This window comes from Humulus lupulus, chromosome 5 (genome assembly GCF_963169125.1).
Source record: "Humulus lupulus chromosome 5, drHumLupu1.1, whole genome shotgun sequence".
In the NCBI taxonomy this organism is placed as follows: Eukaryota; Viridiplantae; Streptophyta; class Magnoliopsida; order Rosales; family Cannabaceae; genus Humulus; species Humulus lupulus.
The window spans coordinates 139,058,493-139,080,515 of record NC_084797.1 but is presented as its reverse complement, the minus strand read 5'-3'; the positions used below and the strand labels follow the sequence as shown (position 1 = coordinate 139,080,515).

Genomic DNA, 22,023 nt, shown 5'->3' with positions numbered 1-22,023 from the left:
TTCTGCATTTGTTCTCAAATATCCCGGTTTTGGTAAGGAAAATATGATAGTTTTTATATGCTTATATGTTATTATATGATTATGCTATAATATGTTATGTGATGATATGTTATGATATATATGTTTTGGGGGCTTATAGTTGCTTAAATAGCAAACCCCAATGTTTTTATGTTTCTTGGGGCTCATATTTGCTTAGCTAGCAAACATCAATGTATTTTGAGGCTTATAGTTGCTTAGCTACTAAACCCCAATGTTTACCATGTACATGGGTTAGAGTTGTTATATATGTTTTATAGTATATGTTTATGTTTATGTGCTATGTTATATGTATTAGTAGATTTTCCTTGCTGGGCATTAGGCTCACTCCTTTTTCTTTAGTGTGATGCAGGAAACTAGATACGGAGGCAGGAGGATTCTTGGTGGCTTGACTTGTGTATTGAGGATGAATGGGCTGCGAGTTGATCGAGGATGACGTTATTCTTAGTTTTTTTAAATTATGTTTCTTTGTATTTTTCGCATTTAGTTTTGTAAACAATTTTCTTTAGTCTAAAATTATGTTTTATGTTTTAAACAGTGGGTAACCATACCAAAACTTTATTTGACTTTGTAATTTCCGCAATATTATGTTTAAATTGTAATAAAGTTATTATTATTTCTTATATATATGTTCTTCAAAGTAATAGCTATGTCAAGTAGTTCTAATGTTCCAAGTTCTTAGAATAGTTGGGTCATTACAACAAATGTTATAGCATTCTTTGGCAGCGAGCTGATCACCTCTGATGATGCATATTCCCGCAGTTGTGGGAAATTTTATTGCTAGGTGGCGGATAAAGGTTATGGCTTCAAATGCCATCAACGTAGGTGACCCAAAATCGCATTTTATGCAGCTGGACAGTCGATTAATACAAACTCAAGTAACTTGGAGATATTTCATGAGCCTTCTCCCAATGTTAACACTAATTCGATCGTCCCGATGGCTGCTGACCCTTCACCAGAAAACCCGTACAGAGTTCTTGAGGTCGGCTTCAATTCGGTTACAGACAATCCCATTTTTCCAAGGTGGACCTAAAAAGTAGATTCACAGAACTCCCGTTATCTACAAGTGTCCTCTGGACCCTCTAGTTGGCGATCTGAACGGTTATGACCAAGGGATCGTTATGCGGGAATTGGGCGTGTCTAGCATCCTCTTCTGTAAAAATGATTGGTTATTTTTCCAATCCTTGTTGTTTTGATAATCGATGTTCCAGAATGAACTTCACTGTTATGGGATTTCAGTTCGTTAATGTACCTCTTCTGGGCCCCGCTGCTCGTGCCTGCCAGATGAGGTCCTCCCAAAATGGTGGCTATATCTCCCCCTATTATCGGAGGAGGGTCGTTCTGATTCGCTTGAGCTCCAATTTGACTTACTGGAGCTTCGGGGACTGACAGAGGTTTTGGTCCAACGGGCTGATTAGGGACCACCCGATTTCAAGCGTATTGGGCCAAAGGTCCGGTTCTAATGAGAGTTTCGATCTCATCCTTTAGCTGTCGACAGTCATCAGTGTTATGACCGATATCATTATGGAATCGACAGAACTTTGAAGAATATCTCTTTGAAGAATCTCTCTTCGCCCTCTGGTTCTTCAATAATTCTGGCTTCTTCCATGGAATGTGAGCAGAATTTTCCAGGAAGATGTGCTCCCTAGTGTTTGTTAGGTCGGTAAATAGGTTTGAATTTCTCCCCAGACTTATTTTTCTTCATTCTGCTTTAGTCGCCCTCACCATATCCCTTCCTTTTGTTATTCCCCCCTCGGTTATTCTGGGTAACGCTTTGAGCCGTAGCTGCAACGTTCGTTACTGCTCCAACGGGCTGGACAGGGAGCTGGCTGGTTCCTGTGACAGAAGCTCATGCCTCTTCTAGGTTAATCCATTCTTGAGCTCAAGCAAGAATTCACCCACACTCTTAACTCCTTTCCTTTGGAGTTCTTGCCATAGGTCACCCCCAACGAGGATTCCTATCCTCAGTGCCATGAGTTTGGAGTTGTCATCAACATCCCTAGCTCGTGCAGCAACATTGGAAAACTGACTTAGATATGCCTTCAACATTTCTCCAGGTTTCTGATTTACATTGGCCACTGAATCAGCCTCAACTCGAGCTGCTTGTGAAGCTCGGAATGCTTTTTTGAACTCGGAGGAAAATTTCTTCCACGGGCTTATGGAATGTCTCTTGTACTGCTTAAACCACTGCCTGGCTTGCCCGACCAGAGTTGCAGGGAATAAAATACACCTTAGATTGAGTCCGACATTGTGGGCCATCGTCATGGTGTTAAACATTCTGAGGTGGTTTGGCAGATCTCCATCTCCATCAAATTTAGACAAGTCTGGCATTCAAAAGCCTACCGGATATGGGGTTGCCGCAATATTTGGAGCAAAAGGCTCAAGCTCATCCTCTGAGTTGCAATCATCTTTGTCTTTTCTAGATAAAAGTCTCTTCATTTTCTCTTCCATTAGAGTTAGCCTCTCGAGGGGTTATTGTCCCTCCAAGCTTGATCTTGGTTTGGTGGGGCATGCCCATTATCACGTACTATGGACGGACCTCCCTCTTGTCGAGTATAACTAACATCTTCATTCCGAGCTGGATTCCTTCTCTGGGAATTCAGGCGATCACGCAAATGGGGTGTGACTCATACCAAGGGCTTTGCGCTGAACTCAACTGATTTCTTAAGTCGCCCTCAGACCTACCACTATGACGAACATTGGTCCAGTAACTCCCATTTGCGAAGCTTACAACTCGCGGTTGGGGCCAAGGATCTGGATTTTCAACTTGTGTTCGTGGGATGTGAGTATTGGCAGATGGGGGAGGATTTCTCCTACTATCTCTATAAGCTAGAATGTCCCGTTTAGGAAGAGGTGGCATCGAATGTCTTATAGGTGACGGGGGATGCCTTATTGGTGAGGCAATCCGGGTCCCATCAGGGCAAACTAGATTAGCCCACCTCTGTTCTACCCCATTGTCTCTAGTTTTCTGCCCCTAACGTTCCAATCGTGATGTGGGAGGATTTGCTAGAACATTCTATCTCTATGAACCTGTCCCAGCCCCTCCCCGTGGATTGCCATGGGTATTCCTAGGGACCTATGAAAGAGGCACTGAACTTGGGGTTGCGGTTCTAACCGACCAATTGACATGTTGATGACCCCTGTGAGAGCCACTGGGTTGCGCATTCTGGCGATCACGCCCTGTAGGTAAAGAACTTAGGGTGGCAGTCCTGACTGATCGACTTGGTTTGGATCAATTATTCCTGTGGGAGTTGTGAGACCCACTTTGCCTCTTTCTGACATTAACGTCGGTTGCTAGAGGGGGTAATCGAGCCAAAACTTCCTCAATCTGCCTGTTTTCCAATTCGACGACAGTTAGGTAGTCTGGATTTGGATTCAGTGGCAATGACGCCGAACTCCTAGTGTCGCCATGACTCGCCAGTTGTTTTCTCAGACCCTGCTGGATCTCAGGGCCTTGTTCATTCGAAACAGCGGTATGATGGGCCTCCTTCCCACCAGGCTATTCATTCTCATTATCGTGCATTGAGCGAGTGAGCACCATGATGAGGATCGGCTGGGATCTTGATGAAGCACTAATTTCCCTCTCAATGAAAGCACCAAACTGTTGACGCAGTTTTTCACCAGCAGTGTATTAAGAAATAATACATGTAGATTAGTGCTTAATAAACCGTAATAAAAAAAAAGAATTCACTCAAGAACACATAATTTTTACGTGGTTCCGTGGTTAAAGTCCACCTAGTCCATGAGTCTATATTATTACTGTTTCACTCTCTCTATTTTGGAAAAGTTTTGGTATTACTGAAAAAATGGTCTCTCTTCCTGTCCAATATTCCCAGTATTTATAAGGGAATTTCATGGACAAGTTTGGGTAACTGCGTGAGTCAATCACGCATTTACATAATTATTACATTTAATACAAATAATTCCCATTTATATTGGGATATGATCTGATCACACGGTAAATGTACTCCTAATATCTGGGATATTAAATATAACAACTTGTTCATAAATATACGTATAAAGGGATCCCGAGTCTCTGGGGATCCGCGGATATGCAATATACTAGAACTACCACGAGCTGGATATCTCCTCCAAGATTGTGCTTCAACAATTGTTTTAATATCCTGAGCTCGCGCTTCACAACCTTCGTGTTCGTAGCTCGGGTTAAACCCAGGATAACTAACACCACACGTGACCACATGAAATTGGAATTGTCCACGTGGATAATAAGCAGATATCATTCCCTTGGTTATTTCTTCGTATATTTATTTGCCAGCTGTACCCAAGATTAGTGAATGAACTTGGGCTAAAATTAGGGTACAACAATAAGTTTAACCTATAGTTAGAAATATTAACTTTATCATAAAGTTTAATTATTTAAGTTGGTCCTAGAAATATTATTTATTATAACCTAAGGTTTATATATACTAATTAAGAATGTGACATTTGTAACATGTATGTTTATTAAGGATTTAAGGATTTTAGATAAATAAATTAATTAAGGATAAACCTAGGAAGTATAGAACCTTCCCTCAGATGTTAGGATCATGTATTACTCAGTCAAAGTAGTTTAAACAACTTCAAGTGTGCTGAAAGTATGCAAAAACGTGTTTGATATATCAGCGTAAGCCGATATATCGCAGCTATAGGGCTCGATATATCGCCTATGATAATAAGGAAAACATGTCGACTTCGCACGAACAAAATCATGGAGCCTCGAGAATATGGGGGAGGCGATATATCGCCTATAGGGGGCGCAATATATCGACTCTACTTGCATATTTTGAAAGTCTATGGAATCAGAGCTAGAAATAGCCCTCGATAACTTGGACTCGCTCTTGAATGATTTTGACCGAGTTCTGGGCATCTGTTGAGCAGAAAATTCAATTTTTATTCATTTTAATGGGAGTTAGTTTCACTACTTGAACTCTATAAATAAGACCCTTCACTCAGCCATTTGCATAATCTTTCAAGCATTTCTCAGAGCCTCCAAGCTGCTAAATTCGTTCTAGAGAGAAACACTAGGTTTTTTGGGTTAAAAGCTTTAGAATATAAGCTTTTATAAACACTTGGGAAGTAAGCTAGAGTGTGATTTTGGTATTGAGGTGTAGATCAAAGTTCTAAGCTATCTAAGGTACTTTTATCCTCGGGTTTAGTTCATTACAGTTCCTCTTATTCTTTTCTTTTTCTTCAAATCCTAACTTGTTATAATGACTTTTGGTTAGGTGTTTGATTTTCTTGAAACTTAAGGTTTTCATTAAGTTCTTATCTTGATGGTTTAGATCTTCTTTTCATCTTATTTTCTTTAGGAAAGTTATAATTTTACTGTTTAGTTTCAAGAGTTTCCAATCCTGCACTTGTCTCCAATACCCCAGTTTTTTGTAAGGAAAATAAGTTAGATTTTATGTGTTGTGATTATGTATGTATGTATGTATGTATGTATGTATGTATGTATGTATGTATGTATGTATGTATGTATGTATGTATGTCTGTATGTATGTATGTATGTATGTATGTATGTATGTATGTATGTATGTATGTATGTATGTATGTATGTTGTTTTTATGTTTGTAGTTGCTTGGGAAAAATGGTTGCTTAGATAGCAAATAACCAAATCCTGAGATTTTTATCATTATCGTAGACTATAACTGAGTTTAAACCTACCTCTAAATGGTAGCAAGAGGACCTAGATGGTTTCTATCACACACTACGGTAATGAGTTAATGACCATTAATCTGTAGTCTTATATTTAATGTTTTTACGTTTTATGTTTTATGTTATGCTTTAGTAGTTTTTCCTTAATGGGCATTAGGCTCATTCCTTTTTATTTAGATAGCTCAGGTAAATGAATATGGAAGGCATGACAGATTCTAGGTGGCTTTGGCATGTGTATTGGGAGAAGACTAAAGGAATGGACTGATGGAATCGATCGAGGATGACATTTATGTTTCGAGTCTTTTTATATATGTATTTATGATATCCGCATTTAGTATTTGAACATTTAATTAAAGGTTTTGTTTTCTTTAAGATTTTATTTAAAAACAATGGGATCTCATATTTTGGATTTTCTATAATAAAGTTCTATTATTTTATGTATGTATTCGAAAATAATAGTTATGTCTTAGTAGTTTTAATGGTCAGAGGTCTTTAAGTTAGTCGGGTCATTACAATTTTGGTTATGCATGTGATTAGGTTTGTGTTTTGGTACGCCAAGGTAGATAATCCATCGTATAGGACCAAAAACGATAGAATGTAAGGCACAAAATAGGCAACTTTCTGGGTTTTTCTGGATTTTGAGGTTGAATGAAGAGCGATTTAGGCCAAAATTTGAATGGTTTCAGGTTTGAAATTGGGTAGCTTATGCGACACGGTTCTAGGTTGGTTTTGCATCAAACTCGCCTTTTGAAACCATTTTTTTTACATGCGACTTCCGAGGAAACAACACTTCCCGAGATTAGGGAGCATGAATTAGTTCTATTAGTGAAGCCCTTAATCCTTAGGTCGCCTCCAACCAGTCATTTTGTAACCAGGCGAGCTAAAAACATTGAAGATGAGCAACAAGAAAGGTAAAGCTACCGTAGGTTCCTCCTCCCAAGAAAAACAGGTCGCCAAAACCCCCATTCCCCACTTTGGACCAGTGGTGGAGAGGGAGGTCGAGGTAAATGCAAATATTTTTTTCGAGGCCGAGAGGATAGTCTCTCATATAAGTTCGATGCCAAAAAGAACAAAATAATGATGGTCGATGGGATCGAGACGGATTCCAAGTTTTACGCACGGCCTGCACTGATGGGTTAGTGGAGTTACAGCCCTTTAGATGATAACTTTGGCGCCTGGAGTGATGAGCACATGAAGGCAGGTGCATTCCTTCCCCTGAGCTCATACTTCACGTACTTTTTAAATTTCATGAAGCTTGCCTCATTTCGACTCCCGCCAAACACATATTGACTCCTTACAAGGCTAAAATATTTATTCCTCAAGAACGAGTAGGAGGACCCCAGTCTAAAGGATATTTTATATTTTTTGTGTCTGAAGGTCAACCCAAACACCAAAACAGGAGGTGACAGTATCTATTACCTCACTTGGTTCCCCAAATCTACCAGCATCATTGACCTCCTGAGCCATCCAAATGATTACAAGGACCAATTCTTCATGTCGAATGGGTGTCAGACTTGCGAGCACTGCAACTTTAATCAACCTCGTAAGCATATTTGCCTTAACCCTTATTTGAGTTTTATTGCTAAGCATTTACTTATTCTTATCGAGTTATTTCCTTGTGCAACTATTTATAAAAGGTCCAAATCTTCTCAGGTCTGCTTCGGTTAGTACCAAACCCTCGCTTCTGCTCCTCCTGCTGAAAAGGAGTATTGAGCAGTAGTGAATGATGCCACCATGTTGGCATGTGGTTTGATCAAGGAGGGTCAAACCTTGGCCAATAAACCTTAAGATCCAAAGAGACCTCTCTCTTTCTCTTGCTTAGAGTTTGCTGGATGATGGGAGGGTGACGAATGCAACTTCGGTCGTGGATGATGGGTTTCAGTTAGTGTGTGGGAAGAAAAAGAAGGGGGCGAGTCAGTTGCCGAGTGCGCAGGATTCTAATTCATCCCCCGACATTAAGGTGGCGACGAAGGATAAGATCACTGGGACGAAACCGAAGATTCCATTTCATATACCGTCGATTCCGAGACCTCAACAGGAGTTAAAAATATTTGTTAATAATGTGAACCAACCGTTTGAGAATGTTTGGTTGCAGAAGAGCGAGGGTGGTAAATGTAAATAGTATATTCACCCGCTGGTTAGTAATCTTTGGTTTTCTTTAATCTTCATCTAATTAATTATTTGAAAGGCTTTGTTTATTTAAACTTGATATAGTTATAATGGCTTTGCTTGTTGTAGTTTCTTGGTTCTCTGTTCTTGGGTTGATTTCCTATTTTGTTTATGATTGGTAGCGTTCTTTAATGGGTGCAGAAGCAGTTTTCGTATATGGATTTTGTCGATAAAGATAGTGATGTTTTGGATATTGAGCCGGTAAAACCGACTCCAGTTGAGTCTACACCGTTCAAGTTTGTAGAGGAAGTAAAAGATTTAAAGAACCTAGCTACTAAGCTGCGTGCTGTAAATGAATTTGGGGTAAAATATTACTAAAGCCATTCAAGACAGTTTGCTTTGTCTTTGTGGCGAAGTTGCAGTTTCATTTTCTTCTTTGTGGATGATCTGTTTCTTGAATTGGAGAATGAAGGATCCTTTGAAATGGATTTGATATGCACAATGTAGAATTATAGAAAACTAAACATTTTAAAGTGTAAGCATTTACCACTCATGATCTAATATGAAACTCATACTTAAGTGTAAGCCTTTTCGCTTATGGTCTATTATGAAACTCAATACTTAAATTGTTAATATCGGTACTGTATCATATATTTTCTTTCTTGTTGTTCATGTAAACCTTTGATCACAACAATGATTTTTCTGAAGTTGGCATTTTTTTCACCATTAGCTTTCATGTTGTGATCCTCCCCATCATTCAAGATGTTTCCAGTCAATTTTCTACTTTTGACAAACCAAGCCTCCCCATCAAAAAATGAGAAAAAAAAATTCTAATATATGCTCATGTGGCACTTTTTAACTTTTATTTTTCTTATCTAGGTTGATTTGGAACATAATCAATATCGTTCTTTTCAAGGATTTACTTGTTTGATACAAATCTCAACAAGAACCAAAGATTTTGTTATAGATGCTCTGAAGCTCCGAATTCATATTGGCCCATATGTTAAAGAAGTTTTCAAGGACCCAACAAAGAGAAAGGTTGATCTCCTAACATCTTCTTTTCTCTTTTCTGCATAGAACACCGAAATTTATGATTATATGTAAACTAAATTAGGTGATGCATGGAACAGACCGTGATATTTTTTGGCTTCAAAGAGATTTTGGCATTTAAATCTGCAATATGTTTGGCACCGGCCAGGTATTGTACTACAAAAATTACTGGTATTTGGAATTAATTTCAGTTGCTCTTTCTGGAGATTGATTAATATGTATAATTTCTACACATGGAGAAGTAGTTTCTTATTTTCATTGGTATCTTAGCCTCAATATTTTGTTTCATTTTCATTCTTTTGGGATATTTGGTGTACATACTTTCAGTGGTGGTTCCAGCTTTTTGTTAATTATGCTCTTTATAATTATGATTTTTTCCTGAACATTCCAAGACAAGGAAGTGATGCATCTAATAACTATTCGTGATCATAATGGCAATCCAAACCCTTATAAATATGTTCTTTGTAAAATTACCATTTCCTTATTTATGTATGTTTAATTGCTTCTTTAAGGTCTTGAATTTTTAAACATAAATGGAATTGTAGATATTGTAGTGTAATTCTGGATTAATCTTTTCTTTATTGTCTTAGTTTATTTTATATGAACCATGTGTGAGGTTGGTAAATATTCTTAAAAATAAGCAGCTTTCATGGATCTATTAGCCTTTACCCCTGATCTTGTATTGGGAGTTGTTGATTGAAGGACACTCCTCTTTACCTGAAATCTATTTGCAGTTTGCACTCCAGGCTGTTGAATAAATTCTTCATGTATGTTTGATATTTTAATACAATATATCAACTGGATACATTTTTTTCTTCCTTGGGTGATAATGTAATTTTTTATCTTCTCTATATATAAATATAAATCATGGGATTTCCATAACAATAAATTCCTGCCTTGTAGTTGCTGACTAATTTTGTTTTTCTTATAATGCTTCAAATTTTGTCAATTGATATTCTGATGGTAACATAATACCATATGTGAGCAGTGATTATAGAACTAGGCTATAATGATTTTCCTTTTAATTAGGAGTTACTGTGAGCTGTGCTGTTACTCTTCTAAATTTTAAAACGCCTCCACCTACTAATTATTTAAACATTTATGTTCTATTATTTCATTATTGAATTGTTTTTCTCTTTTTTCTTTGCCTCAGGCCTCAAGGATACTAAAATTGGGGAGAAATAGTCTGGAGTATCTGCTACACCACTTTTGTGGAGTAACTGCTAATAAAGAGTTGGTTTTTTTTCCCTTACTGATATTCATTTCTTTAAAATTTTATCATTTTGCCGCATTTTCCTTTCTTGTATTATTTATGTCCTCAATATTTGCATGGTTGATTTGTCAACTCTTTGCAGGTACCAAAATGCAGATTGGAGATTGCGGCAACTTCCTAAGGAGATGCTTAGGTAGAACTACAAATTCTTTATATGCTTAAGTAGTTATAGCCCCATTAGTAATGCTATTTGACATGGAGCGATACTTGTTGTTATAGAAAGCATTTACCCCCGGTCTCTGTTTTGTTTCCCCATTTGTTGGTATAAAGGAATTGAATGGCATTTAATATCTCTAATGTCTGTATTTTAGGTACTTTTTTTAAAAAAAAAAATTTAGTAATTGGTTTTTTTGTTTGGTAATATTTTTGCTAGTTTTTAATTATTATTTTAAAAAAAATCTGTTTTGGGAACAATTGGAATAATTTAATTGGTTTTAAAAAATAATATTTGCTAAAGAATTTAATTGGTAAATTTGGTAAAACCAATTAAATTATTTCCATAGTTATTTCAGAATATATATATATATATATATATATAGATCAAGCAAATAATGAGACATATAGACTTAGTGTGTGTAGTTCTGACAACTCTTTATTTTGAAAGATTGGTCCAATCCCCACAGATGATGGTGTTGGGAAAGAGGTCATCACGCGATTGGCGGCGAATATGGAAACGAACAAAGTTTTCTACACTGATTCGAATGGAAGGGATTTTCTTAAACGAGTAAGTATTTCTTATTAAACATAAGTTATTGGTTTTGCTATCTTGATATATATGATCATTGACAATGGTTTCTCAGGTTTGAGATTATAGAGAAGATTGGTCTCTTTCAGTTACTCAGCTTGTAGCAGGAAACTATTACCCAGTAAATTTTCTTAACCACTGCTCCATATGATACTAGCAAGTATTACCATTTTCTTGAAACAACACGAACAACTACTAACTTAAATGAACTCTTATATTTCTACTAATAGTAGTAATAATCTTCTATAACCTTTGGCTTTCCACTTTCTTCAGCTTAATCTTGGAATTTTCATGGCAGATAAGAAATCTAAATTATCGGTATTAGTTGATCATGCCACTGGGGGAGCCAGCATTGCAGATGGACAACTAGAGCTGATGTTGCACAGGTAAAAATTTCCACATATTCATATTCTCAGCAATATACTAGTCAGCTCAAATATCATCTATGGAGTTGCCCTTTTAATTTTTCTAGAAGATAAAAACTTTTTTCACTTTTTAAATGAAAGGCGCATGATCCAAGATGATTCTAGAGGAGTTGGTGAAGCCCTTGATGAGACAGTTTGTGTTAAAGATACATGCAAAGGACTAGCGATAAGTTATTTCATAACAAATCACAACATATGGTGTTAAAAGTGCCTAGTTTAATCTTCTCATCAAAATTACTTCTTTCATACATTATTGCTTTCCCTTACATTCAGGTGCGAGGAAATTATTATGTGAGCATCAACAAACCTAGTGCTAAGGCACATTGGCGTCGAAAGACTGGCCAAGAAGTTTACTCACCACTTTTCTTAGCTTTCACACATGAGGTGTTCACATTATACATATATGGATTAATTATTTGTTACTTAATAACACTATTTTAATATCTCTTAGCTTTCCTTATATATTTTTTTTCCTAAAAGACTTTCTTATATTCCTTATCAAGATTTTTTAATTGATGTTACATATTTTGTTCACAGATCAACATTTAAAGGCTATGAAAAGGTTAGAATAAACTGGTAAAATTAGTATAATTGCAGTTACATATTTTGCAAGCTCTACATATTTCTCTTCTTTTCTTTTCTCTGCACTTCCAACTATGTTGTTTTTCAATATTAGAATGCAAGGCTTTCTTTTGAGTGTGGTGTTTAATCAATTACTTGGTTATTGATTCAGCAGTAACATTATTTTATTTATGTGCTTGAATGTTGTAGAAACCTCTTACTTGATAATGGATTTTGTGATTATTTTTATATTTTTCTTTCCTTTTTTGTGATGCAAACCAAGTGTGTGTGAAAATGCCTTAATGGACTAAGATTGTGAAATTTAGTGAATGATTCTTCTATAGGCTAATGTAGTTTGTTGTTTATTGTTCTCTAGGCCTTTTTTTTTTTATTTCAGTTTTAAATTTGGAAGTATATATTATGGAATGACCTAAATAGTTGATTCTTTGTTGAGGAATTTTTTAGATAATATTTTTAAACATTTTAGTCCTAAAGATGATATGAATCTTAATTTTTATTTTGTTGCTTCTTAATGTTAAATTGAGGCACCTAGCCATTATGAAGGAAAGTATATAGCATAATTTATTTGAGTATCCTCATACATATTTCAAACATTTTAACTATGCCACTGAAGCTTAAAGAGATTGTTTGGGCTTTATATTATTTTATGCAGATAAGTATATTATTTTTAGGGGAATAAATGATGTGTTTAAGACATGCATTTTTAATAATGTACAATATTGAACAATATTTTATTTTGGTGGGTATATGTTTTGATTTATTTGTGCATTGATTGATTTGTGAATTAAATCTAATGAAAGAGGAGGCTAGATGAGACAGAGGCTCTTTGATGGTCAATTATGATATTATGTCATCACTGTATGTTGTTCCCTATTTCTGGCTTCAAGAATCAAACATTATAGTCAAACACCAAAAATCCCTTTTTGCAACACATAAGTATAACAGTATTGCAAAAGTATTATAATACATAAAAAAATAAAATACCTAAAATATATAAAAAAAATAAAGTGGCAAATGAATTATTGTTTCCCAAAGCAAAATATCTCAAATGAAAACCCTATCTCTTTCCTTTCCAAGCCGCTCTCCCCTCTCACTCTTCCCCGATCCCTCTCCTTCTCTCTCTCTCCTGCTCGAAACACCAGCAGCTGTGGGGGCTTCAACTATGACGGCGAGGGGATATACGAGGCTTCAACCACGGTGGAGGTCGACAGGGCTGACAGAGGCTCAGCGGGACTGCCGGAGGCTCGATGACGTGGACTCGGAGACTCGTTGGTGCAGGTAAAGATCTCTCTCTCTCTCTCGTTCTGTTTTATAGTTGACGTCGATTGGGTTGCGTGGGCTGGAGATGGTGGTGTGACTGGGTGCCATGGGTGTTCAATTCCTGGTTTGTGTATTTTTTATTATTATTGTAAATCAATTTATTTATTTCTTTTTGTTTAAATGGTTCTCGTATCTTGCTCTGTGTAGTCAAATTGAAGGAGTGAAGTCCACTCGACTTCCCTCTTACGCCACTTTTCCCCATGTTTTGGCTCCAAATGGAGTGAACCCCTAGAGACCTTGAAGGAAATGGTATGGAGCTCTTTTGTTGTAGCTTCTGTTTTATTTTGGATATTTGTATGTGGGTTTTGCTGTTAATTGATTTGGTTTTACCTTGAAATTTCTATGTTCTATTTTCATTAGGGATAGTTAGTAATATTTCTTATTGTATCATTAATACTTGGTTTGTTGTGACCAAAAACTTTTCTACTAGGGATCAAAAACTTTGCTTAGGTTTGTTTCTTTGTTTTGCACTTGTGTTTGCCTCTAGAATATTGGTTTAACAAGGTCTATTTAATCCCTTTTAGATTTATGTTTACATTTATATTTTAATGTTTAATCTTTCAATATGTAACCGTAGTTTGAAGTACTGAATGCACTGAGTACCTTGATAACAAAGTCAAACAGGTTGCACAAACTTTTTCTTGTAAAAGCTATTGTTTTTTTAGTTGCTTTATCATTAGCTTGCATCCTAATCATGATGGTGGGAATAAGCAAGTTAGGTTGAGAATTGTAAAACCAAACCATAAGATTCTTAGAGACAATGTTTTATGTGTTTCTCTTAGAGACAACGTTTTATGTGTTTGGTTTTAATGGTATTAGCATAGTAGAATTTTGATGCTCTTTACTCACTCTTCCATATCACATTACACTTTGCTATAATTGACATGTGAGTTTTTACTCTTTTTGACAAGCCCCACTGTAATGCCCCGAATTCTCCGATGTGTTTAAAGGTGTGAATAGTAGGCCGGGAGGGCCATACTTGCTTAATTATGCCATTAAATGATAAAATGCATGTATATGTGGATTATATTATAATATGATGTGAAATGCATGCATGTGTGTCCATATTTGTTATTACAGGGGTGTGATGGTAATTTGGCCCGTTGAGGGTAAGTTGTTTATTTGTATGCACATCGGTGATATATTTTGAGACCACATTATAATGTGGGTTTGTTCGAGCCATTCGACATGAGACGATCATGGTATGTTAATTATCGGTTTGGTCATAATAGGTTTAAGCTTGGGGGCTTGGGGCTCGGGGTGAGTCTCAAGGTGTTTTTAATGATTAGAGCATTACCGGGAATTATAGGGTAACGGGATATGAATTATTGGTGTTTGGGAATATTGAGATTAGCGGGAATTGGGAAGCGTTAATTATGATTAACGGGATAAGTGGAAAGTACCAATTTTACCCTTGAAAGGATTGTAGAAGCCTTAAATGACCTAGGGGCATTTAGGTCATTTGGTTTGGATATATGTGAAGTTTTAGATGGCTGTAGAATACAGAACAAAAACAGGGCTTTACTTCTCCTTCCCGTACATCATTCTCCTCCATTTCTTCTTTGGAGTTTTTGAGCTCAAAGTGAGGTTTCAAGCTAGGAAATCAAGGGGCTGTGTTTGTAGACTTGGTTCAGCCATTGAAGAGGGTTTGATTTCGAATTTGAGGTGAGTTTCAGCCATAACTTTCTGGTTTATCTCTGTTTTAGCTTTGAGTTTTCAGTTTGTGATTCTTTGGTGGATAGTTGGAATTAATGGGAGTTAGGTTGAGGTTTTACTTGGGTTTTGATGAGGGTGAGTGGTAGATGAAGTTTAGGGGTTAAATTGGGTGTTAGGTTGGTGTTTTGGATTGGTTTGAAGGGCTGGTTTCAAGGGAAAATGCAGGGGAAGTTGAGCTGGTGCGTGTTGGATTTTTGGCTGAATAGGGTAATGAGCCGCGGCATGGCTGTGGTGCGCCGCGGCCCATGGTGCTTGACAGGGTAAGGCCGCCTCTATTTGAGGGGCGCGCCGTGGCGCAGCTGGGGAGGGACGCGGCCCTTAGTGGCTTTTTGGCTAGAAAAGTGTTTTTAGCTTGGGGATTCAAGCCTTAGGCCTCGGGGTCGAACCTACTACCCGGTTAAGTAGTGTTTGATGTCTTGGAGGCTAGGTTTTGGTTTGGGAACCTTTTATGAATTATTTTATTGATGGAATCCCATAATTGGTTATGACCAGGTAACCGCTAAAGGACCAAAAGGTTGATCGTTCTCAAGGGTTGTTCTTTTATTCATTCTAGCTCGAACCAGAGGTAAGAAAACTGCACCCCAAATGTGACATGCATGGTTATTCATGAGGCATGTTGGTTGTATAAATGTGGACATGAATTGATTATGGAATACTTAGCAAATGTTGCTCACTTGTGCATGGTACTGACTCATTAGTCAGATTTGGCAAAGGTGCTAGTATCAACTGTGAAGCTGTGACTTATTAGTCAGGTTCGGCAGTGGTACTGGGCACTGGTCACGTTGCACTGACTCATTAGTCAGAACGGCCTTAGCGTGTATCACGCAAGCCAACAGAGATTAAATCTAATCGATTATCTGCATTGAATGACTCAAAGAGCATTAATGCCGGACTGACCTCAAGGTCGATGAACATTATAAGCGCTTGAAGGCTAGTGGCTTAAATAGCAACCACTCTTCCATTTGATCTAGTGACTCGCTTGTCGATCACTCAGTATGGTTTACCAGAGCCTATTGAAGGCTAGGGGCTTACCTAGCAGCCACTCTTCCACTTGAATTAGTGACCTGCTTGTCAGTCACTCAGTATGGTTTATCAGGACCTCAAGTGATATTCACTCATTTGTTTGAAAGCTTTGTGCTCAGTGTGATTACAATGATAATCATTTGATAATGTTTACACATAATGTTATGTTTTCTTGCTGGGCTTTGGCTCATGGGTGCTATGTGGTGCAGGTAAAGGAAAAGAAAAGCTCACCTAGCCTTGAGTGGAGAGCTTAGGTTGTGATGTGTACATATGCGGCCGCTTGACCACCACGGCCAAGGAGTTCTCAGAGGAACTAGGGGGTTACCCTATTTTTGCCGCTTAGGTCGGCGGGGTTTATAATTTTGGAACAGTAGTGACCTTTTTGAGTTGTAAATAACTTGTAAATGTTCTTGTGGGCCCATGAACAGTTTTATGAATTAATAAAACATATCCTTTCCTTTTTATTGGTTTTCACCTTAACCTGTTAATAACACTTAGAACACGTTTTTAACCAAAGGACTCAGGCAATGAGTCAAATTTCCAGTTCACCGTAACTGTTCTGGGGTAACCAGGGTGTTACACCCACTCCATAGCTCCTGTCTCATATGATTTATTTCCAAAGAAAAGCCTATCTAGGACTTCTTGTAGACTTTTTAATTCAACTTCTCTCACCTCTAAAGTAGTATGAATTGAATATGGTTATGTGTCCTCAAGTTGCAGATGTATATTAGCAAGATCAAGTTCCCTTATTTGTTTTGACTGTACATAAAAATAAAAAGAAGACGAAGAAAAGAAAAGAAAATTAGACCAAAATTACTAGCTATATAGACATTATAAGCAAATAGGATTGGTGATTTAAAGTGCTCACTTGTATGTCTAGTGTTTTTGTAATCTGAACTTCAAGATGGTTAAGTTCTTGGATTAGTTTTTCTGCCTTTGCTCTTTTGAATTCTGATTTTGGCTCTTTTCTGATTCTGATTCAATTTTGAATTATTTTGAATAAAATAAATAGGAAAGAGTGAGTTAGGGTGGGGAGCAGCAAGGATATGTTTGAAAGAAAAAATGCTGAACTTAAGGCCATTGATCTGCCACTCCAAAGGGCCACAACCATAATAATATTAAAATTTTCTTGAAAAACTAATTGCTTTTTCTTCAATATTTGCCTCTGTGGACACCATAACAGTTATATAGCTTCAACCCCATTACTGAAATTAACAAATTTGTTTCTTCTCTCTTTTGTTCTCTTCTGTTACTCTATTTTGTATGGTCATTTAAATTCAATTGATAGTTAAAATAAATCAGAAAGTGGTGGAGATTGGACCTTTTTTTTTTTATTAATTTCCATAGTGTAAATTCAGTAGTGTTGAGAAGCAAACAATAAAGTTGTATTAATTTTTTTGTTTATTATAACTCAATGATATTATATTGCTGCAAACTACATACGTGTTGTATATAAAATATTCATAGTTTTTTAATGATTTTGTATATAGTCCAAAGTCGAATACAATATTCAAGATCTCAATCATAATGTTATGATCCCAACCCAAGCCCCACTTTATCTGTTAAATCTTGCACCAAATCAAAAAGAAAATTCTGAGAGTGAGATGGAATGATCATAGATCATTATTAACAAAGTCCAATAATGTTTGATTGTTGGTATTTTCATATTAATATGCCCACTTATATTAAATACTTATATTAAATTTGGTTGCATCATAATATACACCTATAATATACACCTTTTCCAAAGAGCCTCTTCCACAGCTTTAGTGGCAACTATGATTATGGCAGTGAAAACATTTGATAACTACTGAATTTAAATTGGATTATTTTTTGTCGATAATAGATATTGTGACAGACTTTGAATTCTTTAGTTTGGACTATTAGGAACTAGTGTAGTGCTATGAATTTATAGAAATATACTCAATCAAGAAGACATGATTAAATGCATGCAACCCTTATATATATGTGTGTGTGTTTATGGAAAAGGAAACAGGCTAGGACAGAATAAGATTCTCATAGTTATATTTTATGAATATTGTTTTTTTTAGCCATTTTTTAAACAACAAACTGCAAATTCTCATAAATAAAGAATTTTTTTTTAATTCTTTGGCACCAGCAGGGTTTTAGTGGCATTTCATTGCAGTTCGGCTCTTAGCTTCAAAGCAGAGCAATCGAGCTAGGGTTTTTAGCAGAAGAGAGAGAGAGAGAGAGAGAGATGTTGTACATAGTGGGATTGGTATTGGGTGAAGAGAGAGACATAACTCTTAGAGGCTTAGAGGCAGTGAAGCAATGTGACAAGGTCTAAATTGAAGCTCATACTTCTCTTCTCTCTTTCGGTATCTCTTCAGATGGCCTTTCTACCCCGGTACACTTCTTTCTCTTTCTCTTCCATTTGGTTACTTTCTTGTGCACCAATTTCCAAAGCTAACAACTTTATTGATTAATTTCTTTTTTCATTGGTCAGGAAAAACTTTATGGAAGGCCAGTGATTCTTGCCAATAGAGAAATGGTTGAGGAAAAAGCTGATGAAATACTCTCAGCTGCTCATGTTTCTGATGTGGCTTTCCTTGTAGTTGGTGACCCTTTTGGGTATGCTCATTCAATTTTCTGTTTTGCTTTTCTTTGTGATTTTTTTTCTTGTTTATATTAGAAATTATATCATTTATTCCTCATTAGATGAATGTTACATGTATGTATATATGCATTGCTAATTTGGGCCATCTCAAATTCCATGGATATGTTGAAGAAGATAATTGTGATCATAAATATTCTTACTTAGCTGAACAAGGACCTTTGAAAGTCCTTAGAATGTAACTGTTCATTTTGATTCATTTTGGTCATGTTTGGCAAGTAGTTTTGGATTGGATAAAAACTAATTTGAGACAGAGTTATAAATTTTTTTTCTCAAGTTTCTCAATGAGATTAAATTATCCTATTGTAGTTGGATTAATTAGGTTTTCAGATTCAAACTTTTCTCTAATCTTTATTCAATCTTACTTTCCAAATATGACATTTATATACATGCAATTTTTTGTTCAATTTACTTAAATTTCCCTCTATTCTTCCTCATGTTTAGATATGGATTTCCTACTCAGAACAACAACTCACACTGATCTTGTTGTTTGAGCAAAGAAATTGGGTATTTTTGTCAAAGTAATACACAATGCTTCGGTGATGAATGCCATTGGAATTTGTGGGTTGCAGCTCTACCATTATGGAGAGACAGTGTCAATACCATTCTTTACTGAAACCTGGAGACCAGACAGCTTCTATGAGAAAATTCAAAGCAACCGGAATCTTGGTCTACATGCTCTCTGCTTATTAGGTGAGGTGAGACAAGATTCTCTGAAAGTCTGATAAGAGTTGCAAAATCTGAGATTCTTATTAACACAAACATTTCTTTTTACTTTTGTTATCACAGATATTCATGTGAAGGAACCCTCCCTGGAATCTTTATGCATGTATGTTTTCAAGTGATTGACCATTTTTTTATTGTACAAAAAACCTTTTCAAACACAGCCGTCGAAAATGCTCGACATCTTGTTTGGAATGACATTTTGCAAAAAATTATCAAAAGAACGCAATTTTCACCAATTTTTTTTGTTTGGATTGCAAGACCAACTAATGCCTTCTCTCTATATTTCTTGTTTAATTTTAGAGGGAAGAAGCAGTATGAACCACCTAGGTACATGACAATAAAGACTGCCATTGAGCAGCTCCTGGAAGTTGTGCAAGAAAAAGTAGAATCTGGTAATGATAACTACTACTATTACTCTATGACTCACTCATGTCTTAACTTTGAATTTCAAAGAACTAAATCAGACTTAGTTTATCAATGTAACATTGAATGTTGTTGTATTATGTTACGTTGTAGTCTACAATGAAGACACGGAGTGTGTTGGTTTTGCTAGAATTGGAAGTGAAGATCAGATTGTTGTGGCTTGTACAATGAAGCAACTTCAATTGATAGATTTTGGAGCTCCTCTTCATTGTCTTGTCATAACAGGCAATACCCATCCAGTGGAAGAAGAAATTCTGGATTTCTACAGTGGGAAAAGAGAATCTGGAGCAAGTAGATGCAGGACATCATAATGAAAGCACACGTTTAAGTAAGGTTGTATTCAGAATTCATCTAATATTATTTGAGTTTTGCAAAAGTACATCAAGGTGTCCAACACTACTTAATTCGGCATAGGCATCGCATGTGTTTTTGAATATTTTCTTGAGCATTCACTCTGTTGTTAACACTAAGAAAGGGCTATTGTTTGCTACCACTTCAATTTCATGTTTTTTTCCTATCAAATAGTACTGTAGGAGTGTGCAACTACTCAAATTTTGACGTGTTATTATGTAAAAAATTAAACTCTTCAATATTTTGTGCTGAAAGTAGTAACTTTTCAATATGTTGAATATTTAAGACTGCTTGAATACTTAAGAACATTTTGTTGTTGATGACAGTGTTGAATGTTTTAAACTAATTTGTGGATTGTTAATACAATGTTGAATGTTTTTACTTTTTGTTATTTGAAAATCAAGTTCATTTGATGATGCTAGTATATATTAGAAAGCTAATTTTAATTATATAAATAAAAAATAAAAATATAATAGAATAAATTAGTGTTATATAAATGAATATATAATGAGAATTTAAACTTATCTAAATATTAAAATAATACGAAAAATGTGTTATAATATCTATTACAATAACACTTTTTATAAGTAAAGAATTTTGTTATGCAAACTTCATTATATAACACAAAAAATTTGTTATACTAAAGTGTAGTATAACACAAATTTATAAGTATTGAAATGTGTTATATAATCGACTATAAATAATATAATTAAACAATTATCTATTTATTAAAATAACACAGAAAGTGTGTTATCGTTGACAGTATAATAACACATGTATAACAATGATAAAGTGTTATGTAAAGTACCCTGACCTACGATAACATAGTCGGTCTTAACACGTCAAAAAGTGTTATGGTATGTTTTGATAACACATTTTTGGTCTTATTAAAAGCATTTTTTCTTGTAGTGCTGGGACATCTCCTCAGCTCCCAAGGTTATTGATGTAGTTCCTTCCATAATATCAGGTCCTCCCATTGAGGCTAACAAGCACCCAGAGCACTTGTAGGCTCCACTCCAAGGTATCACCAGTCATGTGATCGAGCATATCAACCAGCTCACCTCGAGGGAGTTGGAGGCCATCGACTCCTCCCTAGGGATGTCATTGAACGTGAGTTCTCTCATTTTCTTTTAAATTCACCATATTAATATATATATTTATTTATTTATCTAATTCCTTATTTAAATTTCAATGTAGTCTTGCTTCGCCCAAATACAGTCTAGAGCGCAGATTCGCTCTGCCCTCATCGAGAGGGAACAAACCGCCAAGAAGCTTGAAGAGGTTAAGGCAAACCTAGAGACCTCTCGTAATAACAAAAATATTGTCAAATCGTAGGCTCTAGAAGTGATCAAAAGTCGCGACCAGCTTCAGAATGAGGTCAAGAGGCTCCAACTAGAGACTAAGAAGACCGCTGCCTAGGTCAAGGAACTAAAGCTAAAGATGGAGGGGTCTGATGCCGAGCTGGAGGACGTATTTGAAAAGATGTTTTGTAGGTTTGGTGTTTCAAGCAGGACAGAGACTTCTCTTTACTTGATGTCGAGCTCAGGGGGCGTTACCTCGCCAAATTCTAGGAGCAATTGGTGAAGGAGCCCATGAAAACGGTTGACATGGCATCCAGAGCTGACTGAGATTGTGGGGAAGAAGAGGGCTCATCCCAAGGGCAGGTTGTCGGAGCTCAGGGTTGAGAGGCTCTTCTTTATTTGTTTTTATACTTGTTGTTTTCTGGGGATACTTCCATCCCTTGTAACTAGGCTTTTTAGGCCAAGATAATTGCCTTAGGGTATGGTCCGAGGTTAATCATCCTCGTTTTCATATTTTTTTTTTATATATATGTTTATATTATGCACAATCTTTATGTTTTCTCCCTTCTATTAATTATTATTGTGTTTTTAAACTTTCAAACTTTTTATACACTTGCATAGTTATGGGGAATGCTTTTTTAGATCGAGTCATA

General features: G+C 36.2%; 1 pseudogene; it reads left to right on the top strand.

The window, feature by feature from the left end:
* The first annotated feature begins 18,152 nt into the window (after positions 1 to 18,152).
* On the top strand, positions 18,153 to 20,435 carry LOC133780636 (probable diphthine methyl ester synthase; annotated as a pseudogene).
* Positions 20,436 to 22,023: the final 1,588 nt, after the last annotated feature.